This window comes from Oxyura jamaicensis, chromosome 3 (genome assembly GCF_011077185.1).
Source record: "Oxyura jamaicensis isolate SHBP4307 breed ruddy duck chromosome 3, BPBGC_Ojam_1.0, whole genome shotgun sequence".
In the NCBI taxonomy this organism is placed as follows: domain Eukaryota; kingdom Metazoa; phylum Chordata; class Aves; order Anseriformes; family Anatidae; genus Oxyura; species Oxyura jamaicensis.
In genome coordinates this window covers 12,926,766-12,935,644 of record NC_048895.1, presented here as the reverse complement: position 1 = coordinate 12,935,644, position 8,879 = coordinate 12,926,766, and the positions used below count along the sequence as shown (strand labels likewise).

Below are 8,879 nucleotides of genomic sequence, written 5' to 3'. Positions count from 1 at the left end.
ATCTTCTGTATTAGGTGCCTCTGGTAAGGCAGAGAGACTTCCTTCTTCAGGAACTCTGCTCAAGACGTGGCTAGTTATGCCTAAGAGCAGGCTCTCCCTGGGGAGAAAGTAAAACCAACACCATATGTTTAGTGCAGATGCTTCCTGAGGTCCCCTGATATTCCTAGGCAGAAAGCCCTCTGTGTATCTCCACCTACATAGCTGCTCACCGTGGGCTTCCAGCTTGGTGCCCCTATCATCGCCCTCCACAGCCTGGGGCCTAGTGGCTCAGGGAGGGGTGTCCCTTGGTCCCCCAATGCTTTCCCAAAGCAGGACACAGCAGTAACCTCCTTTAAATCTTTAATCTCAGTGCACAAAACATCATAGACATGTAGTCTTCTTGAAGGCTTGCCCCCAGATATGTCAGATGACAACTTGATCGCTTGCAAAATTATGGTTGAGTTAGATGACCATTCCCCACCTTTACGTGACTGTATTTTTCATTGCCTATGTTGGTTGCCTTCTCATTTGTCACCTTTGCAATTTCTTTGTCAAAATCCTCCTCCGTCATTTCAAGGTCAGAAGTTTCCTAGTATCATGGCAGCTTTTTGGTCCAACAGAGATGAATTGTTCATCAGAAAGGTGTCAGAATTACTGAAGCATAATTAACCCTTATTGTTTCCAGTGGTAGGCCAAGTTTAACCAGCCCCAGATGAAATTCTCTTGCTCTATAAATCCTCGTTATGCTAACATTTACTGTTATAAATGTGTGCAGTCTGACAGATGTATTTTTATTAGGCTGTGTGCAATCTCTATTTGCATGGTAATGAAACCTTCCAAAGGCATTCAGCAGGTGAGATGGGAGATGAACTCTTTCCATCAGTACCAAGCTTCGTTTTTTTTTTTTTTAAAAAAAAAAAAAAACTGACACCGGCTGTGGTATCACCTACACAATCACCATTACAGTACAGGACTCTTCAAGGTGACGCATGTCTCAACATAAAGCTAGGCCTGCCACCACCAGTGGCAGGACATCCTGCTGATCAATCTGTTCTTGGCTTACCCAGCCCAGAGAGATTTTATTAAACTCTAATTTATACTTAATGTTACCATATTACTAGAAAACTTGAACTGTCATCTGTGGTTTTGTGCTCCAGCATGCTGTGTTTTCTGTAGGTGACTCTAGGCCTTCATTTCTATGGTTAAATCATGGTTAAACTCTTGGTTAAACATCATGGTTAAACTCTTTGTAGCACAGACTCTCACTCCATGGGCAACACCTAGCATCATTGTTATAAGACAAAAACTAAAGCAATAACAATAAACTTATGTCCACCTTCCAGGTGTAGTATATTAAAAAAAAAAAAAAAAAAGACAACAGGCATCTCATTAAGTCTATTTTGAACCCAGATTGGCTCCTCGGTTGATTTGTTGTTAATTGATGCAATCAGGGATGCAGCTGAAGCACATTAAATGCTTAGCAATTGTAATGCAATAATTTCTGACAGTAGTTTAGTAAGAGTGGTGAGAGTAAGCCTTCTTTGCTGGGAAAGACCTTGCAGAGGGGGGAGCTTCTCAGGCATGTTGTGAGAGCTCCTAGCAGGTTGTATTAAAAATGAAGCTATGCTTGAGCTGTGAACAGCTACAGTTATCCACCTGCCTGCATCCAGAGGCTGGAGAGACCTCTTCCTGGCTAGGTGCAAGAATGGGCATGAGGATATTCTTGTACCTCCTTGGGCCAGTTCCACTTTCAACCTCTGTCTTCAGATGTCCTCCTGGTCTTACTTGTGGACATCATGGACACTCCAGTGATAATTTAGGTCTGGAATTAAATCCATTCAATGGAGATGAGATTCCCACTGGGCACATCTTGTGCTGGCACTTCATGTACCTCACATGGATTTCCACCTGGAGGAAACGCTAACAGTTATGGGTGCTGAGGAGGAAAGCATGGAGCCCATTCTACTCTGCCCAAGCTCCTGGATCAGCTGGAGTGTGCAGAAGTTGTGTGAGCAGGATTTCCAGGTCAAGAACACCACCAGGAGCATCACATGCAGGTGCAACAAGAGGTTTTCTTCTGAAAATATCCCGCTTTAAATGTTCTTCCCCCTGAATAATTGTATTTAAAACACATAACCTTAATACAAATAATGATGTTTTGGGCATTCTTGTGATGGACTATACGTAATCCTCTTTCCTTGGTGTTTTGGGATGATTCCTGAATCACCAACAGGGCTATTTTCATACTAACCTGGTTTGCAAAGTACCCAAAAATACAGGGATGATATTTAACTTGGTAAAGATCTCATATTTTCTGGTTCTAGCCTGATTTCTCATCACCCCAAGCCAGCTTAAATGCCAGTCATAACATCAATGAGAAGAGTAGACTAGAGACCAGAAATAATAAAGAACCTATTTAAACTGAGCTCTGGTGGGCTCTAACCCCACTTTCATAATGAGACAGGGTTTGCATGCTGCATACCTTATCTGCCTCTCTTGCTTCTTATGACTAATACTGAAGCTCTTGCTCAATTTAAAGCTCATCAGATATAATTTGAGCTCCTGAAGATAATTAAACTCCTTCAAGTTGTGTGAAAGTTGCTGGCTGGATAGAGAATGCAAATTGAACACATCCTCTGAAGGAAAATTACCAGGAAGAGCTCAGCAGTTATTTTTATTGCTGGCAGGTCCATGGACACAAAGGCTCCCGATGGCCAGCACCACACGTGGTGCTCAGAATGAGCCTCTTATCAGCAATAACCTCCTCTGCTGACATTATTGCCTTGGTGAGGTAAGGCTCAAGGTGGTGGGTATTTGCTGAATTGTCTGATAACAGACCCTCCCAAGAGGAGTGGAGAGGCATCCAAGATGCAGGCTAGTGGTAACTACCACCCAGTGCCATAGCAATGATGTTCTCCAATGTCATCTTCATTCCTCCTCTGTAAATTTCTAACAATGGATTTCTTTCCCAGCACAGGTGGCATTTATCCAGGCAGCTACTAACCGTATCTGCTGTCACAGCTTTCCTGGCACTAGGGCTGTCCACCAAAGGGTGTTTTTCTTGCTTCTGAAATGGTTCAGGAGATCATGTCCTAGCCTCCCTCTTTGCAGTGTGTGGTGGTTAGGCTGGGCTCATGGTTCCCATGCATTCTCACTATTTCATTACATTATCTGGTAAGTTAAATAAAGATGTAACATTGCACTGAAATCCCTTTCCCCAGACAGTGATTGAATTTTGCTGATGTCATAAAAGGATTTGTTCCTCTGTTGTTTTCTGTAACATCAAGTAATTCCCATTAAATAGTAAGTAATTGATTTACCATGTTTGTCTGAGGCTTTCTTTTTTTAAGTAATTGATTTATTTAGTCCTTGCAATTACAGTAATGCAGTTAACTAAAAATAATGCCAAATAATTAATTTACTTAGTATTTAAATATTAGAAATTGCCATGAATGACTGCAAATTACTCGCAGACAAGGCAAATTTTCTTATCACTTGCAGGAAATGGGATGATTAATTTTAAAATGTTATTTATACACACTGCTTTTGGTGGTTTGTCACTGCTGTTCCATCGGCTGAGCAACCCACAGGAAAATCCAGTTACAGAGGCACCGAGCCCCGTACTGCTCCCTTCCCAACATCTCCTCAGCTCCGTGAGGCAGAATTATGTCTCCAGGAAGTGTAAAGAGGAGTGTAAAAATAAATAAATAAATAAATAAATAATGACCTTTAAAAGAGGAATCTGAATGCCTTGCTTGCAAGCTTCATCTCTCATCTGGGGATTCTGTGGTGCTTAATAAGTCTGAACCTCACATTTCAGTTGTTTCACTGACCACTCTTGCAATGTCTCCCCTGCTTGGCCATCTCTTTGAGGAGGCAAAATCCTGCTTGAACATATGATTGAGGTCTCTCCCTTACTGTTAAGTCTGGTGGAAACTAGCTAGCAGAGTGAAAAAATGATGGAGAGAAGAGCAAGGGAGACAGACACCACCAAAATCGCATTATCCTTGCTTCTGCAGGAAACCATGTGAATAAACTGGTTTCAATCCTTTCATTTACTACAATGTTGAAATATCTCAGTGTCAGGCAGGACAGCATTAATGGTGTGTGCTGCCCTAGCAACCTGTCCTTCATTGCCACACCTGTGTAGTGGAGATAACAATTCATGCATTTGGCTGTCATAAAGCAACCCTCAGCTGTTGTGGCACAGGAAAAGGAGGGACACACAGAGATCATATCCTCTCTGTGGGTTGCTTCAAAGTCTTTTGTAGCAACAAACGACCATTAATGATATTTAAGAATCCTAATCTCCACACAGTATTTCCTAAGGAAACGTCTATGCTTCTGTGCAGGTACATGTTTCTTTAAAGCCATCAGGGAAATAACACTCCTGGAAATCTCTCTGCAGGGGAAATTGTTGTGCTTGCAAACAGAAGCATATAAGACACTTGTTGCAACAGAAATATAGAAGATCCAGCATTTGGGATGGTCAAGCGATGTAAATTTCCCTCTTTTTGGTCATTAGGTTATATCTATGAGGTTATATCTGGTGGGATGTCCCTGGTTCAGAAGCGAAGCTGAACCACCTCCAGACTCCGCTGCAGCAGAGGCACCTTCTGTTGGAAACTCAGTGACAAGATGGGAAAAAAACAAGTAGCCTGTATAGATTCAAAAGGGCAAAACAGTGGGTTGTCTTGGGACTCTTCCTTCTTTCCTTTCCATCTTTTTTATTATTATTATTATTGTAAAGTGTTATTAAAATATCATTTGGAAAGTTCAGCTGATGTAATCTCACACAGAGGCTTGCTCTTCCCAAGAGAAACAGCGGAGCCATGGAACTAAAAATAATTATTAAAAAATAATAATAATAATAATAAAGTCTTCAGACACCCTTTGTTGCCTTCCTCTAAACTCAGTGTGGAGCTCCTGTGTGGAGCTGCTCTCATGAAAAATGCAGCAGAGTGTCCCAGTTCGCACTGCTTATCTCACACGGCCTTCTCGTCATGGCCCCTGTGGGACCAAGCAAGGGCAGAGAGGGAAGCACTAATGAGAGTTCCAGGAAAGATTTACAAGCCCCTGCAGGCCCAGCCCTAAAAAGCACTCAGGAATTTGCTCAGCTATAAAGCATGTGTTGAGTAACACTGCCTCAGAGGGGATAGTACAGCCGATGTTGAACATGCATACAGGGATGTTAATCCAAGGCAGGAGTGCACATTTGAAAAATTCCCCAGCCGCTCCTCTCATGGAGCTTTGGGAGCCTGCAAAGCAGATGTTTTTAAGACAAAACCAGACAGGAAGATGTGCTCCAGGAATATACCACGTGGTGACGAAAGGGACATGGTTCAGAGTGACTGTCATAGACTTGGGACCCTCAGCACCATCCATTTCATACTGTAGAACCAACATCTTGCTTGAATCTCATTTTCTTTTTCTTGCTAGGTTATTTTTCTCATCATGTTGGTGGTCAAACACTGAAACAGATGTTAAGAGAAGTGAGGAAGCGCCACCTCTGGAGATAAATTCAGAACTTGACCAGGTGTAGCCCTGAGCAACCTTCTTCAGCTGGCCCTACTTTGTGCCTGGAGGACGGACCTCCAAAAGTTCATTCTAGTCTAAATTACTCAGTGTTTCACTTACCTGTATTACATATTGAACCCATTCTGCCTGAAAAGGCTCAGTAGTCGCTATATCTTAATGATACCTCTCAAAACTCCCTATCACAGGATTTCTCCCTTATAATCTGTGGTGTGCTTATGTGGGTGTTGGAAATCCAGATTCATTGCTTCATTTCAGCACATTTAATTAACTCTAATTGCACCATTCTAATATTCTCACCAGTCTCACTCACCTCATAAACTGGCTTAATGCCTTCACTGGAAAGATGCTCAAGGCAGAAGAGTGTGTGTGCGTGGAAAAATAAACTGCACTAGTAGAAAGACTGCCTGGGTTACTTGTCATTCCCTGCCTGTTTCCTCTGTCTTCATAAAAGCTTGAAACAAGAATGTGAGTGTGACCTCTTGATCAGACCAAAAGTGCATCTAATCCAGTATGCTCTCTGGCACTGGGAATACAGATGACTCAGGAAAAGTATAAAAATAGGACACACACAGCAATGCCTCCCACAGATTCCTTCTGGCCTCCAGGCCTGCAGCTTACACCCTGCCTGAGCCACAGGTGTTGTCTCCGTGCTTGACCACCCTCAGGTTCAACCCCATTTTGAACCCACACATACCATGTTTAACCCAGACTACCAAACCACCCGCCCCCAAGGCCCCATTCCAGAATTTTTGCTTTTAGGCCCAGCCTCAGACTAAGACAGTATTTCCAGAAGACAAATAACTGGCCTTAACATTTCCTCTTGCCTAGCTGGCAAGTGTCTAAATCCAAAATAGAGAGACCTCTCCCCAACCAGAATAGCCTTAATATTTCCAAAAAATAACAAAATGTTTCTGTAATAATGAAACATCATATCAACAAGGAACAGATTTTGCTTCACATGAACATTTCCCCCTCTCTCTCTCTTTCTTTTTAACAAATGAAGGGAGCATCCAAGGGTAGACATTTGGAACTAATGTTTCATTTCAAAATACTGAGAAGGAACTTATTTTCTTTTTAGCTTCTTTGCTTTGCTTCTGGTATGAACAACTTGGCAAAGCCAAGAAGCATTTACAAAGCATGGTGGCACTGATGGATTTGGTATGCTAGGGAAAAAAGTTCCAGCTGCAAACTCATCACAGACCTTTACTCCAAGTAGATCCACTGGCTTCTGTTACCATCATTTTCTCTCTGGGTCCCCTGTCTCCCTCAACTTCATTTATAACCCACAGGACACTCCTCCAGAAGCTTCTCAGACCATGTTCCCTTTGCCTTCTCAACAGCTGGTCATAAATCTGCTGCTTCTTTACCTTCTTGGTGTTACCAGTTCCCGTGGGTCCCTTATCTTCATGATCCTTGCCTTGCTCCTCTGCTCCTCCTTGGCTTGCTTTCAACTCATTTTCCCTTCACCTTCATCCAATTTACTGCCCTATAGGACAGAAGAAAAATAAATATAAGGTGAAAAAATACAATGAACTCTACAATAGTAAACTGATTTGCCAGGCTAGTCCAGGAATGAGTCACTAATGAAAACGTGAGGTAAAACTGTAATAAATGCAGGGCATGTTTTGCCTTTTTTTTTTCTTTTTCTCTTTTTTTTTTTTTTTCAGGATAAAGTCTTCCCAGCTTGGAACAAAGAATAATCATTTCATTATTTCTGAAAAGGCCTGGCATGAGTCCAGGAGCAGAATTTGATAAAGTGTTGAGAACTGAGGTAGGAATAAAAGAGTTATTTCTATCTCAATGAGATTTGATGTTCCACTTAAAATCATCAGCAGATCCTCTGCTAGAGTTAATTGGCATCAGAGAACTTCTATCTTTTGGAGCATCCCAAAGAGAAATCAGCAGAGAAAGTACCTCACTCTATTTCCAGGTGCGCCGTTCTTCCTTATACCCACTTCACAGGTGAAAAAAAATAACAGTATGATGTTAGATCTTAAATATGAATACAGAAGTCTGGAGTTTACCATTCTGGGATTGTTGTAGAGAAGGAATTGTTACAAAAGTGCATATTTGCAGGGCATTTAGGCAGGTGCTTAAAGGAAGCCTGTGCTTGTTCAAGCATTCACTTTCCTAAATTGAGCCTGAAGCGTTCCCATCACTCCAGCTGATGAGTCCGGTCGGGGCACAAGTAACAGTGATTTTAAAGGCATCGCTTTAATGCCCACCCAGCTCAGAGAGAGATGGGAGGTGAAATCTATTTCACGAGGAAGACAAAATGAAAGAAGCCTATTTTTTTTTATTATTACTTTTTTTTCAGAGCGGCTTATTACTATGGCAACCAGTGCACTTCCTCCCCTTCTCTCCCCCTGAAGCACTGATCCAAGAGGTCAGGGAGGAATTTCAGCTGAGTCTGCACATCGCTTTCTCCACAACTGTGGTGACCATGCAAGCCATCCTGAAAGTGAAATTAAATGGAAATCCAGTTAATCAACATGTCATACAGAGCCAAACATCTGGGCAGCTTTGCCAAAGAAGCATCCTCTGTGCTTCTTGATTACTGGGAAGGAGAAGAGACTGGAACACGTTTTTTCCGTCCTGTGTGACGATGACAAAGAGCCAGAGCCCAGGATGTGCAGCCTGCAGAAACAGGCACTTTACAACAGCTCCTTTCACTTTGGGGAGAGACAGAGTGAAAATGAGAGGCTGAACTTGGAGAATGTCATGTTTGCCAGAAGGCTGTGCAGAAGTTTAACTTGCCATTCAAGGGAATGTAAGCTTATGCATCATATCACTTGCTTTCATAGCTAAAATAAATTAACCAGAAAAAAAAAATAACAATAACAAAAAAAAAAAAGCAAATGAACAAAAACTACATAATTTGATTAGTTTTTAAGAGAAAAAAGGGTTGTTCTCCTCACTTCCAGTTACTGCCTAGCAACTGCCAGGCAAAGCAAACAGCAGGCAGACCCAGCTTTACTTGGGACAGTAACAGCTACAGCAAATAGGAGACCAAGAAACAACTTCAGCCCTGCTCTTTGTTCTCAAAGTACAGCCTGTCTCACAGAAAATAGTGTTTGATTAGTAAACAAAAGATGGAGCCTTACAAATTTAACCTCCTGAGAGACTCCAAACCCAGCACTTTTCTAAATGACTTGGATCAGGGTGACCTGCAGCTGACGGGCCAGGGTCTGACTGTCAGAAGTCCCATAGATGGCTACAAAGTGGTAGATGAAAATGCCAGCTGGAAAGGACTGAGACACTTCCAGACAATAAAGCAGCTATTGTGGTGCTTCAGTTTGTCATTAATGTGATTAAGCAGAACAAGATTTACCACTGGCCACTGCTACCTTCTGTGCATCATG

At 42.2% G+C, this 8,879-nt stretch overlaps 1 long non-coding RNA gene across 1 annotated transcript; it reads right to left on the bottom strand.

Moving 5' to 3' along the window:
* Positions 1-4,718: 4,718 nt before the first annotated feature.
* Positions 4,719-7,691, bottom strand: LOC118165184. Its single transcript, XR_004749901.1, has 2 exons — positions 7,542-7,691; positions 4,719-7,003 (listed from the first exon to the last, which is right to left on the bottom strand). It is a non-coding gene; the product is annotated as an uncharacterized LOC118165184 (long non-coding RNA).
* Between the last annotated feature and the right edge of the window lie 1,188 nt (positions 7,692-8,879).